Here is a 16,539-nt window from a genome sequence, read left to right as displayed (position 1 = left end):
GATCTGAAAAGCAAACACTCTGCTCACGTAGGAGCTTGTGCACGGTTACCAAGGGAGGAAGGCTGCATACACAGTTTTTTCAAGTCTAAAACAATTAATGGAGGGGAGCAAGATAGTGCACAAAGATCTAAGCGAGCATGAATTAAACGGGTGCGATCATACCAGCACTAATGCACCGGATCTCATCAGAACTCCGAAGTTAAGCGTGCTTGGGCGAGAGTAGTACTAGGAAGCGTGACCTCCTGGGAAGTCCTCGTGTTGCACCCCAATTTTATTAATATTTTATTTTGATTTGTATTTGCAAATTCCATTTGTTGTTTCTGGGAGACAACTGGAAACAAAGCGTCGGATACTCGGACCATTTGCGGCACGATCGTCATTACTGAATGGCAACGATGCAAGAACCGGGCTTTCGGCATTCGTCGTGCATTGTGGGCCCCGCGATAGTATTGCATCTATCCGGAGGTGCGGCAGATCTGAAAAGCAAACACTCCGCTCACGTAGGAGCTTGTGCACGGTTACCAAGGGAGGAAGGCTGCATACACATTTTTTTCAAATCTAAAACAATTAATGGAAGGGAGCAAGATAGTTCATAAAGATCTAAGCGAGCATGAATTAAACTTGTGCGATCATACCAGCACAAATGCACCGGATCCCATCAGAACTCCGAAGTTAAGTGTGCTTGGGCGAGAGTAGTATTAGGATGGGTGACCTCCTGGGAAGTCCTTGTGTTTCACCCCAATTTTATTAATATTTTATTTCGATATCGTATTTGCAAATTCCATTTGTCGTTTCGGCGAGACAAACGCAAACAACGCGCCGGATACTCGGACCATTTGCGGCACGATTGTCATTACTGAATGGGAACCGTGAAAAAACCGGGCTTTTGGCATTCGTCGTGCATTGTGGGCCCCGCGATAGTATTGCATCTATCCGGGGGTGCGGCAGATCTAAAAAGCAAACACTCTGCTCACGTAAGAGCTTGTGCACGGTTACCAAGGGAGGAAGGCTGCATACACAGTTTTTTCAAGTCTAAAACAATTAATGGAGGGGAGCAAGATAGTGCATAAAGATCTAAGCGAGCATGAATTAAACGGGTGCGATCATACCAGCACTAATGCACCGGATCCCATCAGAACTCCGAAGTTAAGTGTGCTTGGGCGAGAGTAGTATTAGGATGGGTGACCTCCTCGGAAGTCCTTGTGTTTCACCCTAATTTTATTAATATTTTATTTCGATATCGTATTTGCAAATTCCATTTGTCGTTTCGGCGAGACAAACTCAAACAACGCGCCGGATACTCGGACCATTTGCGGCACGATCGTCATTACTGAATGGGAACCGTGCAAAAACCGGGCTTTTGGCATTCGTCGTGCATTGTGGGCCCCGCGATAGTATTGCATCTATCCGGGGGTGCAGCAGATCTGAAAAGCAAACACTCTGCTCACGTAGGAGCTTGTGCACGGTTACCAAGGGAGGAAGGCTGCATACACAGTTTTTTCAAGTCTAAAACAATTAATGGAGGGGAGCAAGATAGTGCATAAAGATCTAAGCGAGCATGAATTAAACGGGTGCGATCATACTAGCACTAATGCATCGGATCCCATCAGAACTCCGAAGTTAAGTGTGCATGGGCGGGAGTAGTCCTAGGATGGGTGACCTCCTGGGAAGTCCTCGTGTTGCACCCCAATTTTATTAATATTTTATTTCGATATCGTATTTGCAAATTCCATTTGTCGTTTCGGCGAGACAAACGCAAACAACGCGCCGGATACTCGGACCATTTGCGGCACGATTGTCATTACTGAATGGGAACCGTGAAAAAACCGGGCTTTTGGCATTCGTCGTGCATTGTGGGCCCCGCGATAGTATTGCATCTATCCGGGGGTGCGACAGATCTGAAAAGCAAACACTCTGCTCACGTAGGAGCTTGTGCACGGTTACCAAGGGAGGAAGGCTGCATACACAGTTTTTTCAAGTCTAAAACAATTAATGGAGGGGAGCAAGATAGTGCACAAAGATCTAAGCGAGCATGAATTAAACGGGTGCGATCATACCAGCACTAATGCACCGGATCTCATCAGAACTCCGAAGTTAAGCGTGCTTGGGCGAGAGTAGTACTAGGAAGGGTGACCTCCTGGGAAGTCCTCGTGTTGCACCCCAATTTTATTAATATTTTATTTTGATTTGTATTTGCAAATTCCATTTGTTGTTTCTGGGAGACAACTGGAAACAATGCGTCGGATACTCGGACCATTTGCAGCACGATCGTCATTACTGAATGGCAACGATGCAAGAACCGGGCTTTCGGCATTCGTCGTGCATTGTGGGCCCCGCGATAGTATTGCATCTATCCGGAGGTGCGGCAGATCTGAAAAGCAAACACTCCGCTCACGTAGGAGCTTGTGCACGGTTACCAAGGGAGGAAGGCTGCATACACATTTTTTTCAAATCTAAAACAATTAATGGAAGGGAGCAAGATAGTTCATAAAGATCTAAGCGAGCATGAATTAAACTTGTGCGATCATACCAGCACAAATGCACCGGATCCCATCAGAACTCCGAAGTTAAGTGTGCTTGGGCGAGAGTAGTATTAGGATGGGTGACCTCCTGGGAAGTCCTTGTGTTTCACCCCAATTTTATTAATATTTTATTTCGATATCGTATTTGCAAATTCCATTTGTCGTGTCGGCGAGACAAACTCAAACAACGCGCCGGATACTCGGACCATTTGCGGCACGATCGTCATTACTGAATGGGAACCGTGCAAAAACCGGGCTTTTGGCATTCGTCGTGCATTGTGGGCCCCGCGATAGTATTGCATCTATCCGGGGGTGCGGCAGATCTGAAAAGCAAACACTCTGCTCACGTAGGAGCTTGTGCACGGTTACCAAGGGAGGAAGGCTGCATACACAGTTTTTTCAAGTCTAAAACAATTAATGGAGGGGAGCAAGATAGTGCATAAAGATCTAAGCGAGCATGAATTAAACGGGTGCGATCATACCAGCACTAATGCACCGGATCCCATCAGAACTCCGAAGTTAAGTGTGCATGGGCGGGAGTAGTCCTAGGATGGGTGACCTCCTGGGAAGTCCTCGTGTTGCACCCCAATTTTATTAATATTTTATTTCGATATCGTATTTGCAAATTCCATTTGTCGTTTCGGCGAGACAAACGCAAACAACGCGCCGGATACTCGGACCATTTGCGGCACGATTGTCATTACTGAATGGGAACCGTGAAAAAACCGGGCTTTTGGCATTCGTCGTGCATTGTGGGCCCCGCGATAGTATTGCATCTATCCGGGGGTGCGGCAGATCTAAAAAGCAAACACTCTGCTCACGTAAGAGCTTGTGCACGGTTACCAAGGGAGGAAGGCTGCATACACAGTTTTTTCAAGTCTAAAACAATTAATGGAAGGGAGCAAGATAGTTCATAAAGATCTAAGCGAGCATGAATTAAACTTGTGCGATCATACCAGCACAAATGCACCGGATCCCATCAGAACTCCGAAGTTAAGTGTGCTTGGGCGAGAGTAGTATTAGGATGGGTGACCTCCTGGGAAGTCCTTGTGTTTCAACCCAATTTTATTAATATTTTATTTCGATATCGTATTTGCAAATTCCATTTGTCGTGTCGGCGAGACAAACTCAAACAACGCGCCGGATACTCGGACCATTTGCGGCACGATCGTCATTACTGAATGGGAACCGTGCAAAAACCGGGCTTTTGGCATTCGTCGTGCATTGTGGGCCCCGCGATAGTATTGCATCTATCCGGGGGTGCGGCAGATCTGAAAAGCAAACACTCTGCTCACGTAGGAGCTTGTGCACGGTTACCAAGGGAGGAAGGCTGCATACACAGTTTTTTCAAGTCTAAAACAATTAATGGAGGGGAGCAAGATAGTGCATAAAGATCTAAGCGAGCATGAATTAAACGGGTGCGATCATACCAGCACTAATGCACCGGATCCCATCAGAACTCCGAAGTTAAGTGTGCATGGGCGGGAGTAGTCCTAGGATGGGTGACCTCCTGGGAAGTCCTCGTGTTGCACCCCAATTTTATTAATATTTTATTTTGATTTGTATTTGCAAATTCCATTTGTTGTTTCTGGGAGACAACTGGAAACAATGCGTCGGATACTCGGACCATTTGCGGCACGATCGTCATTACTGAATGGCAACGATGCAAGAACCGGCTTTCGGCATTCGTCATGCATTGTGGGCCCCGCGATGGTATTGCATCTATCCGGGGGTGCGGCAGATCTGAAATGCAAACACTCTGCTCACGTAGGAGCTTGTGCACGGTTACCAAGGGAGGAAGGCTGCATACACAGTTTTTTCAAATCTAAAACAATTAATGGAGGGGAGCAAGATAGTGCATAAAGATCTAAGCGAGCATGAATTAAACGGGTGCGATCATACCAGCACTAATGCACCGGATCCCATCAGAACTCCGAAGTTAAGTGTGCATGGGCGGGAGTAGTCCTAGGATGGGTGACCTCCTGGGAAGTCCTCGTGTTGCACCCCAATTTTATTAATATTTTATTTCGATATCGTATTTGCAAATTCCATTTGTCGTTTCGGCGAGACAAACTCAAACAACGCGCCGGATACTCGGACCATTTGCGGCACGATCGTCATTACTGAATGGGAACCGTGCAAAAACCGGGCTTTTGGCATTCGTCGTGCATTGTGGGCCCCGCGATAGTATTGCATCTATCCGGGGGTGCGGCAGATCTGAAAAGCAAACACTCTGCTCACGTAGGAGCTTGTGCACGGTTACCAAGGGAGGAAGGCTGCATACACAGTTTTTTCAAGTCTAAAACAATTAATGGAGGGGAGCAAGATAGTGCATAAAGATCTAAGCGAGCATGAATTAAACGGGTGCGATCATACCAGCACTAATGCACCGGATCCCATCAGAACTCCGAAGTTAAGTGTGCATGGGCGGGAGTAGTCCTAGGATGGGTGACCTCCTCGGAAGTCCTCGTGTTGCACCCCAATTTTATTAATATTTTATTTCGATATCGTATTTGCAAATTCCATTTGTCGTTTCGGCGAGACAAACGCAAACAACGCGCCGGATACTCGGACCATTTGCGGCACAATCGTCATTACTGAATGAGAACCGTGCAAAAACCGGGCTTTTGGCATTCGTCGTGCATTGTGGGCCCCGCGATAGTATTGCATCTATCCGGGGGTGCGGCAGATCTAAAAAGCAAACACTCTGCTCACGTAAGAGCTTGTGCACGGTTACCAAGGGAGGAAGGCTGCATACACAGTTTTTTCAAGTCTAAAACAATTAATGGAGGGGAGCAAGATAGTGCATAAAGATCTAAGCGAGCATGAATTAAACGGGTGCGATCATACCAGCACTAATGCACCGGATCCCATCAGAACTCCGAAGTTAAGTGTGCATGGGCGGGAGTAGTCCTTGGATGGGTGACCTCCTGGGAAGTCCTCGTGTTGCACCCCAATTTTATTAATATTTTATTTCGATATCGTATTTGCAAATTCCATTTGTCGTTTCGGCGAGACAAACTCAAACAACGCGCCGGATACTCGGACCATTTGCGGCACGATCGTCATTACTGAATGGGAACCGTGCAAAAACCGGGCTTTTGGCATTCGTCGTGCATTGTGGGCCCCGCGATAGTATTGCATCTATCAGGGGGTGCGACAGATCTGAAAAGCAAACACTCTGCTCACGTAGGAGCTTGTGCACGGTTACCAAGGGAGGAAGGCTGCATACACAGTTTTTTCAAGTCTAAAACAATTAATGGAGGGGAGCAAGATAGTGCACAAAGATCTAAGCGAGCATGAATTAAACGGGTGCGATCATACCAGCACTAATGCACCGGATCTCATCAGAACTCCGAAGTTAAGCGTGCTTGGGCGAGAGTAGTACTAGGAAGCGTGACCTCCTGGGAAGTCCTCGTGTTGCACCCCAATTTTATTAATATTTTATTTTGATTTGTATTTGCAAATTCCATTTGTTGTTTCTGGGAGACAACTGGAAACAAAGCGTCGGATACTCGGACCATTTGCGGCACGATCGTCATTACTGAATGGCAACGATGCAAGAACCGGGCTTTCGGCATTCGTCGTGCATTGTGGGCCCCGCGATAGTATTGCATCTATCCGGAGGTGCGGCAGATCTGAAAAGCAAACACTCCGCTCACGTAGGAGCTTGTGCACGGTTACCAAGGGAGGAAGGCTGCATACACATTTTTTTCAAATCTAAAACAATTAATGGAAGGGAGCAAGATAGTTCATAAAGATCTAAGCGAGCATGAATTAAACTTGTGCGATCATACCAGCACAAATGCACCGGATCCCATCAGAACTCCGAAGTTAAGTGTGCTTGGGCGAGAGTAGTATTAGGATGGGTGACCTCCTGGGAAGTCCTTGTGTTTCACCCCAATTTTATTAATATTTTATTTCGATATCGTATTTGCAAATTCCATTTGTCGTTTCGGCGAGACAAACGCAAACAACGCGCCGGATACTCGGACCATTTGCGGCACGATTGTCATTACTGAATGGGAACCGTGAAAAAACCGGGCTTTTGGCATTCGTCGTGCATTGTGGGCCCCGCGATAGTATTGCATCTATCCGGGGGTGCGGCAGATCTAAAAAGCAAACACTCTGCTCACGTAAGAGCTTGTGCACGGTTACCAAGGGAGGAAGGCTGCATACACAGTTTTTTCAAGTCTAAAACAATTAATGGAGGGGAGCAAGATAGTGCATAAAGATCTAAGCGAGCATGAATTAAACGGGTGCGATCATACCAGCACTAATGCACCGGATCCCATCAGAACTCCGAAGTTAAGTGTGCTTGGGCGAGAGTAGTATTAGGATGGGTGACCTCCTCGGAAGTCCTTGTGTTTCACCCTAATTTTATTAATATTTTATTTCGATATCGTATTTGCAAATTCCATTTGTCGTTTCGGCGAGACAAACTCAAACAACGCGCCGGATACTCGGACCATTTGCGGCACGATCGTCATTACTGAATGGGAACCGTGCAAAAACCGGGCTTTTGGCATTCGTCGTGCATTGTGGGCCCCGTGATAGTATTGCATCTATCCGGGGGTGCAGCAGATCTGAAAAGCAAACACTCTGCTCACGTAGGAGCTTGTGCACGGTTACCAAGGGAGGAAGGCTGCATACACAGTTTTTTCAAGTCTAAAACAATTAATGGAGGGGAGCAAGATAGTGCATAAAGATCTAAGCGAGCATGAATTAAACGGGTGCGATCATACTAGCACTAATGCATCGGATCCCATCAGAACTCCGAAGTTAAGTGTGCATGGGCGGGAGTAGTCCTAGGATGGGTGACCTCCTGGGAAGTCCTCGTGTTGCACCCCAATTTTATTAATATTTTATTTCGATATCGTATTTGCAAATTCCATTTGTCGTTTCGGCGAGACAAACGCAAACAACGCGCCGGATACTCGGACCATTTGCGGCACGATTGTCATTACTGAATGGGAACCGTGAAAAAACCGGGCTTTTGGCATTCGTCGTGCATTGTGGGCCCCGCGATAGTATTGCATCTATCCGGGGGTGCGACAGATCTGAAAAGCAAACACTCTGCTCACGTAGGAGCTTGTGCACGGTTACCAAGGGAGGAAGGCTGCATACACAGTTTTTTCAAGTCTAAAACAATTAATGGAGGGGAGCAAGATAGTGCACAAAGATCTAAGCGAGCATGAATTAAACGGGTGCGATCATACCAGCACTAATGCACCGGATCTCATCAGAACTCCGAAGTTAAGCGTGCTTGGGCGAGAGTAGTACTAGGAAGGGTGACCTCCTGGGAAGTCCTCGTGTTGCACCCCAATTTTATTAATATTTTATTTTGATTTGTATTTGCAAATTCCATTTGTTGTTTCTGGGAGACAACTGGAAACAATGCGTCGGATACTCGGACCATTTGCAGCACGATCGTCATTACTGAATGGCAACGATGCAAGAACCGGGCTTTCGGCATTCGTCGTGCATTGTGGGCCCCGCGATAGTATTGCATCTATCCGGAGGTGCGGCAGATCTGAAAAGCAAACACTCCGCTCACGTAGGAGCTTGTGCACGGTTACCAAGGGAGGAAGGCTGCATACACATTTTTTTCAAATCTAAAACAATTAATGGAAGGGAGCAAGATAGTTCATAAAGATCTAAGCGAGCATGAATTAAACTTGTGCGATCATACCAGCACAAATGCACCGGATCCCATCAGAACTCCGAAGTTAAGTGTGCTTGGGCGAGAGTAGTATTAGGATGGGTGACCTCCTGGGAAGTCCTTGTGTTTCACCCCAATTTTATTAATATTTTATTTCGATATCGTATTTGCAAATTCCATTTGTCGTGTCGGCGAGACAAACTCAAACAACGCGCCGGATACTCGGACCATTTGCGGCACGATCGTCATTACTGAATGGGAACCGTGCAAAAACCGGGCTTTTGGCATTCGTCGTGCATTGTGGGCCCCGCGATAGTATTGCATCTATCCGGGGGTGCGGCAGATCTGAAAAGCAAACACTCTGCTCACGTAGGAGCTTGTGCACGGTTACCAAGGGAGGAAGGCTGCATACACAGTTTTTTCAAGTCTAAAACAATTAATGGAGGGGAGCAAGATAGTGCATAAAGATCTAAGCGAGCATGAATTAAACGGGTGCGATCATACCAGCACTAATGCACCGGATCCCATCAGAACTCCGAAGTTAAGTGTGCATGGGCGGGAGTAGTCCTAGGATGGGTGACCTCCTGGGAAGTCCTCGTGTTGCACCCCAATTTTATTAATATTTTATTTCGATATCGTATTTGCAAATTCCATTTGTCGTTTCGGCGAGACAAACGCAAACAACGCGCCGGATACTCGGACCATTTGCGGCACGATTGTCATTACTGAATGGGAACCGTGAAAAAACCGGGCTTTTGGCATTCGTCGTGCATTGTGGGCCCCGCGATAGTATTGCATCTATCCGGGGGTGCGGCAGATCTAAAAAGCAAACACTCTGCTCACGTAAGAGCTTGTGCACGGTTACCAAGGGAGGAAGGCTGCATACACAGTTTTTTCAAGTCTAAAACAATTAATGGAGGGGAGCAAGATAGTGCATAAAGATCTAAGCGAGCATGAATTAAACGGGTGCGATCATACCAGCACTAATGCACCGGATCCCATCAGAACTCCGAAGTTAAGCGTGCTTGGGCGAGAGTAGTACTAGGATGGGTGACCTCCTGGGAAGTCCTCGTGTTGCACCCCAATTTTATTAATATTTTATTTTGATTTGTATTTGCAAATTCCATTTGTTGTTTCTGGGAGACAACTGGAAACAATGCGTCGGATACTCGGACCATTTGCGGCACGATCGTCATTACTGAATGGCAACGATGCAAGAACCGGGCTTTCGGCATTCGTCATGCATTGTGGGCCCCGCGATAGTATGGCATCTATCCGGGGGTGCGGCAGATCTGAAATGCAAACACTCTGCTCACGTAGGAGCTTGTGCACGGTTAACAAGGGAGGAAGGCTGCATACACAGTTTTTTCAAATCTAAAACAATTAATGGAGGGGAGCAAGATAGTGCATGAAGATCTAAGCGAGCATGAATTAAACGGGTGCGATCATACCAGCACTAATGCACCGGATCCCATCAGAACTCCGAAGTTAAGTGTGCATGGGTGGGAGTAGTCCTAGGATGGGTGACCTCCTGGGAAGTCCTCGTGTTGCACCCCAATTTTATTAATATTTTATTTCGATATCGTATTTGCAAATTCCATTTGTCGTTTCGGCGAGACAAACGCAAACAACGCGCCGGATACTCGGACCATTTGCGGCACGATTGTCATTACTGAATGGGAACCGTGAAAAAACCGGGCTTTTGGCATTCGTCGTGCATTGTGGGCCACGCGATAGTATTGCATCTATCCGGGGGTGCGGCAGATCTAAAAAGCAAACACTCTGCTCACGTAAGAGCTTGTGCACGGTTACCAAGGGAGGAAGGCTGCATACACAGTTTTTTCAAGTCTAAAACAATTAATGGAGGGGAGCAAGATAGTGCATAAAGATCTAAGCGAGCATGAATTAAACGGGTGCGATCATACCAGCACTAATGCACCGGATCCCATCAGAACTCCGAAGTTAAGTGTGCATGGGCGGGAGTAGTCGTAGGATGGGTGACCTCCTGGGAAGTCCTCGTGTTGCACCCCAATTTTATTAAAATTTTATTTCGATATCGTATTTGCAAATTCCATTTGTCGTTTCGGCGAGACAAACGCAAACAACGCGCCGGATACTCGGACCATTTGCGGCACAATCGTCATTACTGAATGAGAACCGTGCAAAAACCGGGCTTTTGGCATTCGTCGTGCATTGTGGGCCCCGCGATAGTATTGCATCTATCCGGGGGTGCGGCAGATCTAAAAAGCAAACACTCTGCTCACGTAAGAGCTTGTGGACGGTTACCAAGGGAGGAAGGCTGCATACACAGTTTTTTCAAGTCTAAAACAATTAATGGAGGGGAGCAAGATAGTGCATAAAGATCTAAGCGAGCATGAATTAAACGGGTGCGATCATACCAGCACTAATGCACCGGATCCCATCAGAACTCTGAAGTTAAGCGTGCTTGGGCGAGAGTAGTACTAGGATGGGTGACCTCCTGGGAAGTCCTCGTGTTGCACCCCAATTTTATTAATATTTTATTTTGATTTGTATTTGCAAATTCCATTTGTTGTTTCTGGGAGATACTGGAAACAATGCGTCGGATACTCGGACCATTTGCGGCACGATCGTCATTACTGAATGGCCACGATGCAAGAACCGGGCTTTCGGCATTCGTCATGCATTGTGGGCCCCGCGATAGTATTGCATCTATCCGGAGGTGCGGCAGATCTGAAAAGCAAACACTCCGCTCACGTAGGAGCTTGTGCACGGATACCAAGGGAAAGAGGCTGCATACACATTTTTTTCAAATCTAAAACAATTAATGGAAGGGAGCAAGATAGGTCATAAAGATCTAAGCGAGCATGAATTAAACGGGTGCTATCATACCAGCACTAATGCACCGGATCTCATCAGAACTCCGAAGTTAAGTGTGCTTGGGCGAGAGTAGTATTAGGATGGGTGACCTCCTCGGAAGTCCTTGTGTTTCACCCTAATTTTATTAATATTTTATTTCGATATCGTATTTGCAAATTCCATTTGTCGTTTCGGCGAGACAAACTCAAACAACGCGCCGGATACTCGGACCATTTGCGGCACGATCGTCATTACTGAATGGGAACCGTGCAAAAACCGGGCTTTTGGCATTCGTCGTGCATTGTGGGCCCCGCGATAGTATTGCATCTATCCGGGGGTGCGGCAGATCTGAAAAGCAAACACTCTGCTCACGTAGGAGCTTGTGCACGGTTACCAAGGGAGGAAGGCTGCATACACAGTTTTTTCAAGTCTAAAACAATTAATGGAGGGGAGCAAGAAAGTGCATAAAGATCTAAGCGAGCATGAATTAAACGGGTGCGATCATACTAGCACTAATGCATCGGATCCCATCAGAACTCCGAAGTTAAGTGTGCATGGGCGGGAGTAGTCCTAGGATGGGTGACCTCCTGGGAAGTCCTCGTGTTGCACCCCAATTTTATTAATATTTTATTTCGATATCGTATTTGCAAATTCCATTTGTCGTTTCGGCGAGACAAACGCAAACAACGCGCCGGATACTCAGACCATTTGCGGCACGATTGTCATTACTGAATGGGAACCGTGAAAAAACCGGGCTTTTGGCATTCGTCGTGCATTGTGGGCCCCGCGATAGTATTGCATCTATCCGGGGGTGCGACAGATCTGAAAAGCAAACACTCTGCTCACGTAGGAGCTTGTGCACGGTTACCAAGGGAGGAAGGCTGCATACACAGTTTTTTCAAGTCTAAAACAATTAATGGAGGGGAGCAAGATAGTGCACAAAGATCTAAGCGAGCATGAATTAAACGGGTGCGATCATACCAGCACTAATCCACCGGATCTCATCAGAACTCCGAAGTTAAGCGTGCTTGGGCGAGAGTAGTACTAGGAAGGGTGACCACCTGGGAAGTCCTCGTGTTGCACCCCAATTTTATTAATATTTTATTTTGATTTGTATTTGCAAATTCCATTTGTTGATTCTGGGAGACAACTGGAAACAATGCGTCGGATACTCGGACCATTTGCGGCACGATCGTCATTACTGAATGGCAACGATGCAAGAACCGGGCTTTCGGCATTCGTCGTGCATTGTGGGCCCCGCGATAGTATTGCATCTATCCGGAGGTGCGGCAGATCTGAAAAGCAAACACTCCGCTCACGTAGGAGCTTGTGCACGGTTACCAAGGGAGGAAGGCTGCATACACATTTTTTTCAAATCTAAAACAATTAATGGAAGGGAGCAAGATAGTTCATAAAGATCTAAGCGAGCATGAATTAAACTTGTGCGATCATACCAGCACAAATGCACCGGATCCCATCAGAACTCCGAAGTTAAGTGTGCTTGGGCGAGAGTAGTATTAGGATGGGTGACCTCCTGGGAAGTCCTTGTGTTTCACCCCAATTTTATTAATATTTTATTTCGATATCGTATTTGCAAATTCCATTTGTCGTGTCGGCGAGACAAACTCAAACAACGCGCCGGATACTCGGACCATTTGCGGCACGATCGTCATTACTGAATGGGAACCGTGCAAAAACCGGGCTTTTGGCATTCGTCGTGCATTGTGGGCCCCGCGATAGTATTGCATCTATCCGGGGGTGCGGCAGATCTGAAAAGCAAACACTCTGCTCACGTAGGAGCTTGTGCACGGTTACCAAGGGAGGAAGGCTGCATACACAGTTTTTTCAAGTCTAAAACAATTAATGGAGGGGAGCAAGATAGTGCATAAAGATCTAAGTGAGCATGAATTAAACGGGTGCGATCATACCAGCACTAATGCACCGGATCCCATCAGAACTCCGAAGTTAAGTGTGCATGGGCGGGAGTAGTCCTAGGATGGGTGACCTCCTGGGAAGTCCTCGTGTTGCACCCCAATTTTATTAATATTTTATTTCGATATCGTATTTGCAAATTCCATTTGTCGTTTCGGCGAGACAAACGCAAACAACGCGCCGGATACTCGGACCATTTGCGGCACGATTGTCATTACTGAATGGGAACCGTGAAAAAACCGGGCTTTTGGCATTCGTCGTGCATTGTGGGCCCCGCGATAGTATTGCATCTATCCGGGGGTGCGGCAGATCTAAAAAGCAAACACTCTGCTCACGTAAGAGCTTGTGCACGGATACCAAGGGAGGAAGGCTGCATACACAGTTTTTTCAAGTCTAAAACAATTAATGGAGGGGAGCAAGATAGTGCATAAAGATCTAAGCGAGCATGAATTAAACGGGTGCGATCATACCAGCACTAATGCACCGGATCCCATCAGAACTCCGAAGTTAAGCGTGCTTGGGCGAGAGTAGTACTAGGATGGGTGACCTCCTGGGAAGTCCTCGTGTTGCACCCCAATTTTATTAATATTTTATTTTGATTTGTATTTGCAAATTCCATTTGTTGTTTCTGGGAGACAACTGGAAACAATGCGTCGGATACTCGGACCATTTGCGGCACGATCGTCATTACTGAATGGCAACGATGCAAGAACCGGGCTTTCGGCATTCGTCATGCATTGTGGGCCCCGCGATAGTATGGCATCTATCCGGGGGTGCGGCAGATCTGAAATGCAAACACTCTGCTCACGTAGGAGCTTGTGCACGGTTACCAAGGGAGGAAGGCTGCATACACAGTTTTTTCAAATCTAAAACAATTAATGGAGGGGAGCAAGATAGTGCATAAAGATCTAAGCGAGCATGAATTAAACGGGTGCGATCATACCAGCACTAATGCACCGGATCCCATCAGAACTCCGAAGTTAAGTGTGCGTGGGTGGGAGTAGTCCTAGGATGGGTGACTTCCTGGGAAGTCCTCGTGTTGCACCCCAATTTTATTAATATTTTATTTCGATATCGTATTTGCAAATTCCATTTGTCGTTTCGGCGAGACAAACGCAAACAACGCGCCGGATACTCGGACCATTTGCGGCACGATTGTCATTACTGAATGGGAACCGTGAAAAAACCGGGCTTTTGGCATTCGTCGTGCATTGTGGGCCCCGCGATAGTATTGCATCTATCCGGGGGTGCGGCAGATCTAAAAAGCAAACACTCTGCTCACGTAAGAGCTTGTGCACGGTTACCAAGGGAGGAAGGCTGCATACACAGTTTTTTCAAGTCTAAAACAATTAATGGAGGGGAGCAAAATAGTGCATAAAGATCTAAGCGAGCATGAATTAAACGGGTGCGATCATACCAGCACTAATGCACCGGATCCCATCAGAACTCCGAAGTTAAGTGTGCATGGGCGGGAGTAGTCGTAGGATGGGTGACCTCCTGGGAAGTCCTCGTGTTGCACCCCAATTTTATTAAAATTTTATTTCGATATCGTATTTGCAAATTCCATTTGTCGTTTCGGCGAGACAAACGCAAACAACGCGCCGGATACTCGGACCATTTGCGGCACAATCGTCATTACTGAATGAGAACCGTGCAAAAACCGGGCTTTTGGCATTCGTCGTGCATTGTGGGCCCCGCGATAGTATTGCATCTATCCGGGGGTGCGGCAGATCTAAAAAGCAAACACTCTGCTCACGTAAGAGCTTGTGCACGGTTACCAAGGGAGGAAGGCTGCATACACAGTTTTTTCAAGTCTAAAACAATTAATGGAGGGGAGCAAGATAGTGCATAAAGATCTAAGCGAGCATGAATTAAACGGGTGCGATCATACCAGCACTAATGCACCGGATCCCATCAGAACTCTGAAGTTAAGCGTGCTTGGGCGAGAGTAGTACTAGGATGGGTGACCTCCTGGGAAGTCCTCGTGTTGCACCCCAATTTTATTAATATTTTATTTTGATTTGTATTTGCAAATTCCATTTGTTGTTTCTGGGAGATACTGGAAACAATGCGTCGGATACTCGGACCATTTGCGGCACGATCGTCATTACTGAATGGCCACGATGCAAGAACCGGGCTTTCGGCATTCGTCATGCATTGTGGGCCCCGCGATAGTATTGCATCTATCCGGAGGTGCGGCAGATCTGAAAAGCAAACACTCCGCTCACGTAGGAGCTTGTGCACGGTTACCAAGGGAAAGAGGCTGCATACACATTTTTTTCAAATCTAAAACAATTAATGGAAGGGAGCAAGATAGGTCATAAAGATCTAAGCGAGCATGAATTAAACGGGTGCTATCATACCAGCACTAATGCACCGGATCTCATCAGAACTCCGAAGTTAAGTGTGCTTGGGCGAGAGTAGTATTAGGATGGGTGACCTCCTCGGAAGTCCTTGTGTTTCACCCTAATTTTATTAATATTTTATTTCGATATCGTATTTGCAAATTCCATTTGTCGTTTCGGCGAGACAAACTCAAACAACGCGCCGGATACTCGGACCATTTGCGGCACGATCGTCATTACTGAATGGGAACCGTGCAAAAACCGGGCTTTTGGCATTCGTCGTGCATTGTGGGCCCCGCGATAGTATTGCATCTATCCGGGGGTGCGGCAGATCTGAAAAGCAAACACTCTGCTCACGTAGGAGCTTGTGCACGGTTACCAAGGGAGGAAGGCTGCATACACAGTTTTTTCAAGTCTAAAACAATTAATGGAGGGGAGCAAGATAGTGCATAAAGATCTAAGCGAGCATGAATTAAACGGGTGCGATCATACCAGCACTAATGCACCGGATCCCATCAGAACTCCGAAGTTAAGTGTGCATGGGCGGGAGTAGTCCTAGGATGGGTGACCTCCTGGGAAGTCCTCGTGTTGCACCCCAATTTTATTAATATTTTATTTTGATTTGTATTTGCAAATTCCATTTGTTGTTTCTGGGAGACAACTGGAAACAATGCGTCGGATACTCGGACCATTTGCGGCACGATCGTCATTACTGAATGGCAACGATGCAAGAACCGGCTTTCGGCATTCGTCATGCATTGTGGGCCCCGCGATAGTATTGCATCTATCCGGGGGTGCGGCAGATCTGAAATGCAAACACTCTGCTCACGTAGGAGCTTGTGCACGGTTACCAAGGGAGGAAGGCTGCATACACAGTTTTTTCAAATCTAAAACAATTAATGGAGGGGAGCAAGATAGTGCATAAAGATCTAAGCGAGCATGAATTAAATGGGTGCGATCATACCAGCACTAATGCACCGGATCCCATCAGAACTCCGAAGTTAAGTGTGCATGGGCGGGAGTAGTCCTAGGATGGGTGACCTCCTGGGAAGTCCTCGTGTTGCACCCCAATTTTATTAATATTTTATTTCGATATCGTATTTGCAAATTCCATTTGTCGTTTCGGCGAGACAAACTCAAACAACGCGCCGGATACTCGGACCATTTGCGGCACGATCGTCATTACTGAATGGGAACCGTGCAAAAACCGGGCTTTTGGCATTCGTCGTGCATTGTGGGC

General features: G+C 46.8%; 25 non-coding genes and 10 pseudogenes across 25 annotated transcripts; all 35 read left to right on the top strand.

Moving 5' to 3' along the window:
* The first annotated feature begins 148 nt into the window (after positions 1-148).
* On the top strand, positions 149-267 carry LOC148797696 (5S ribosomal RNA). The gene has a single exon (XR_016069388.1). It is a non-coding gene; the product is annotated as a 5S ribosomal RNA (ribosomal RNA).
* Positions 268-621: 354 nt separating this feature from the next.
* On the top strand, positions 622-740 carry LOC148797695 (5S ribosomal RNA; annotated as a pseudogene).
* Positions 741-1,095: 355 nt separating this feature from the next.
* On the top strand, positions 1,096-1,214 carry LOC148797694 (5S ribosomal RNA; annotated as a pseudogene).
* A 355-nt stretch (positions 1,215-1,569) lies between these two features.
* Positions 1,570-1,688, top strand: LOC148797693 (5S ribosomal RNA). Its single transcript, XR_016070232.1, has one exon. It is a non-coding gene; the product is annotated as a 5S ribosomal RNA (ribosomal RNA).
* Positions 1,689-2,043: 355 nt separating this feature from the next.
* On the top strand, positions 2,044-2,162 carry LOC148797692 (5S ribosomal RNA). Its single transcript, XR_016072484.1, has one exon. It is a non-coding gene; the product is annotated as a 5S ribosomal RNA (ribosomal RNA).
* Positions 2,163-2,516: 354 nt separating this feature from the next.
* On the top strand, positions 2,517-2,635 carry LOC148797691 (5S ribosomal RNA; annotated as a pseudogene).
* Positions 2,636-2,990: 355 nt separating this feature from the next.
* LOC148797690 (5S ribosomal RNA) lies at positions 2,991-3,109 on the top strand. Its single transcript, XR_016074175.1, has one exon. It is a non-coding gene; the product is annotated as a 5S ribosomal RNA (ribosomal RNA).
* Positions 3,110-3,464: 355 nt separating this feature from the next.
* LOC148797689 (5S ribosomal RNA) lies at positions 3,465-3,583 on the top strand (annotated as a pseudogene).
* A 355-nt stretch (positions 3,584-3,938) lies between these two features.
* On the top strand, positions 3,939-4,057 carry LOC148797688 (5S ribosomal RNA). The gene has a single exon (XR_016074174.1). It is a non-coding gene; the product is annotated as a 5S ribosomal RNA (ribosomal RNA).
* Positions 4,058-4,410: 353 nt separating this feature from the next.
* LOC148797687 (5S ribosomal RNA) lies at positions 4,411-4,529 on the top strand. The gene has a single exon (XR_016074173.1). It is a non-coding gene; the product is annotated as a 5S ribosomal RNA (ribosomal RNA).
* A 355-nt stretch (positions 4,530-4,884) lies between these two features.
* On the top strand, positions 4,885-5,003 carry LOC148797686 (5S ribosomal RNA). Its single transcript, XR_016069261.1, has one exon. It is a non-coding gene; the product is annotated as a 5S ribosomal RNA (ribosomal RNA).
* Positions 5,004-5,358: 355 nt separating this feature from the next.
* On the top strand, positions 5,359-5,477 carry LOC148797685 (5S ribosomal RNA). Its single transcript, XR_016074390.1, has one exon. It is a non-coding gene; the product is annotated as a 5S ribosomal RNA (ribosomal RNA).
* A 355-nt stretch (positions 5,478-5,832) lies between these two features.
* On the top strand, positions 5,833-5,951 carry LOC148797684 (5S ribosomal RNA). Its single transcript, XR_016069387.1, has one exon. It is a non-coding gene; the product is annotated as a 5S ribosomal RNA (ribosomal RNA).
* Positions 5,952-6,305: 354 nt separating this feature from the next.
* On the top strand, positions 6,306-6,424 carry LOC148797683 (5S ribosomal RNA; annotated as a pseudogene).
* A 355-nt stretch (positions 6,425-6,779) lies between these two features.
* On the top strand, positions 6,780-6,898 carry LOC148797682 (5S ribosomal RNA; annotated as a pseudogene).
* A 355-nt stretch (positions 6,899-7,253) lies between these two features.
* LOC148797681 (5S ribosomal RNA) lies at positions 7,254-7,372 on the top strand. Its single transcript, XR_016070231.1, has one exon. It is a non-coding gene; the product is annotated as a 5S ribosomal RNA (ribosomal RNA).
* Positions 7,373-7,727: 355 nt separating this feature from the next.
* LOC148797680 (5S ribosomal RNA) lies at positions 7,728-7,846 on the top strand. The gene has a single exon (XR_016072483.1). It is a non-coding gene; the product is annotated as a 5S ribosomal RNA (ribosomal RNA).
* Positions 7,847-8,200: 354 nt separating this feature from the next.
* Positions 8,201-8,319, top strand: LOC148797679 (5S ribosomal RNA; annotated as a pseudogene).
* A 355-nt stretch (positions 8,320-8,674) lies between these two features.
* LOC148797678 (5S ribosomal RNA) lies at positions 8,675-8,793 on the top strand. The gene has a single exon (XR_016074172.1). It is a non-coding gene; the product is annotated as a 5S ribosomal RNA (ribosomal RNA).
* Positions 8,794-9,148: 355 nt separating this feature from the next.
* On the top strand, positions 9,149-9,267 carry LOC148797677 (5S ribosomal RNA). The gene has a single exon (XR_016074757.1). It is a non-coding gene; the product is annotated as a 5S ribosomal RNA (ribosomal RNA).
* Positions 9,268-9,621: 354 nt separating this feature from the next.
* LOC148797676 (5S ribosomal RNA) lies at positions 9,622-9,740 on the top strand. Its single transcript, XR_016068933.1, has one exon. It is a non-coding gene; the product is annotated as a 5S ribosomal RNA (ribosomal RNA).
* A 355-nt stretch (positions 9,741-10,095) lies between these two features.
* LOC148797675 (5S ribosomal RNA) lies at positions 10,096-10,214 on the top strand. The gene has a single exon (XR_016075497.1). It is a non-coding gene; the product is annotated as a 5S ribosomal RNA (ribosomal RNA).
* Positions 10,215-10,569: 355 nt separating this feature from the next.
* Positions 10,570-10,688, top strand: LOC148797674 (5S ribosomal RNA). The gene has a single exon (XR_016071438.1). It is a non-coding gene; the product is annotated as a 5S ribosomal RNA (ribosomal RNA).
* A 353-nt stretch (positions 10,689-11,041) lies between these two features.
* On the top strand, positions 11,042-11,160 carry LOC148797673 (5S ribosomal RNA; annotated as a pseudogene).
* Positions 11,161-11,515: 355 nt separating this feature from the next.
* LOC148797672 (5S ribosomal RNA) lies at positions 11,516-11,634 on the top strand. Its single transcript, XR_016070229.1, has one exon. It is a non-coding gene; the product is annotated as a 5S ribosomal RNA (ribosomal RNA).
* Positions 11,635-11,989: 355 nt separating this feature from the next.
* LOC148797671 (5S ribosomal RNA) lies at positions 11,990-12,108 on the top strand. The gene has a single exon (XR_016072852.1). It is a non-coding gene; the product is annotated as a 5S ribosomal RNA (ribosomal RNA).
* A 354-nt stretch (positions 12,109-12,462) lies between these two features.
* LOC148797670 (5S ribosomal RNA) lies at positions 12,463-12,581 on the top strand (annotated as a pseudogene).
* Positions 12,582-12,936: 355 nt separating this feature from the next.
* Positions 12,937-13,055, top strand: LOC148797669 (5S ribosomal RNA). Its single transcript, XR_016074171.1, has one exon. It is a non-coding gene; the product is annotated as a 5S ribosomal RNA (ribosomal RNA).
* Positions 13,056-13,410: 355 nt separating this feature from the next.
* Positions 13,411-13,529, top strand: LOC148797668 (5S ribosomal RNA). The gene has a single exon (XR_016074746.1). It is a non-coding gene; the product is annotated as a 5S ribosomal RNA (ribosomal RNA).
* Positions 13,530-13,883: 354 nt separating this feature from the next.
* LOC148797667 (5S ribosomal RNA) lies at positions 13,884-14,002 on the top strand. Its single transcript, XR_016070511.1, has one exon. It is a non-coding gene; the product is annotated as a 5S ribosomal RNA (ribosomal RNA).
* Positions 14,003-14,357: 355 nt separating this feature from the next.
* LOC148797666 (5S ribosomal RNA) lies at positions 14,358-14,476 on the top strand. Its single transcript, XR_016075495.1, has one exon. It is a non-coding gene; the product is annotated as a 5S ribosomal RNA (ribosomal RNA).
* Positions 14,477-14,831: 355 nt separating this feature from the next.
* Positions 14,832-14,950, top strand: LOC148797665 (5S ribosomal RNA). The gene has a single exon (XR_016071437.1). It is a non-coding gene; the product is annotated as a 5S ribosomal RNA (ribosomal RNA).
* A 353-nt stretch (positions 14,951-15,303) lies between these two features.
* Positions 15,304-15,422, top strand: LOC148797664 (5S ribosomal RNA; annotated as a pseudogene).
* A 355-nt stretch (positions 15,423-15,777) lies between these two features.
* On the top strand, positions 15,778-15,896 carry LOC148797663 (5S ribosomal RNA). Its single transcript, XR_016074170.1, has one exon. It is a non-coding gene; the product is annotated as a 5S ribosomal RNA (ribosomal RNA).
* A 353-nt stretch (positions 15,897-16,249) lies between these two features.
* Positions 16,250-16,368, top strand: LOC148797662 (5S ribosomal RNA). Its single transcript, XR_016074169.1, has one exon. It is a non-coding gene; the product is annotated as a 5S ribosomal RNA (ribosomal RNA).
* Positions 16,369-16,539: the final 171 nt, after the last annotated feature.

The sequence above is a fragment of the Nelumbo nucifera genome, chromosome 4, assembly GCF_055504915.1.
Source record: "Nelumbo nucifera cultivar China Antique chromosome 4, China Antique-T2T, whole genome shotgun sequence".
NCBI lineage: Eukaryota > Viridiplantae > Streptophyta > Magnoliopsida > Proteales > Nelumbonaceae > Nelumbo > Nelumbo nucifera.
Note: the sequence above shows the minus strand (reverse complement) of the source record. Positions and strands in the feature narration are given on the sequence as shown.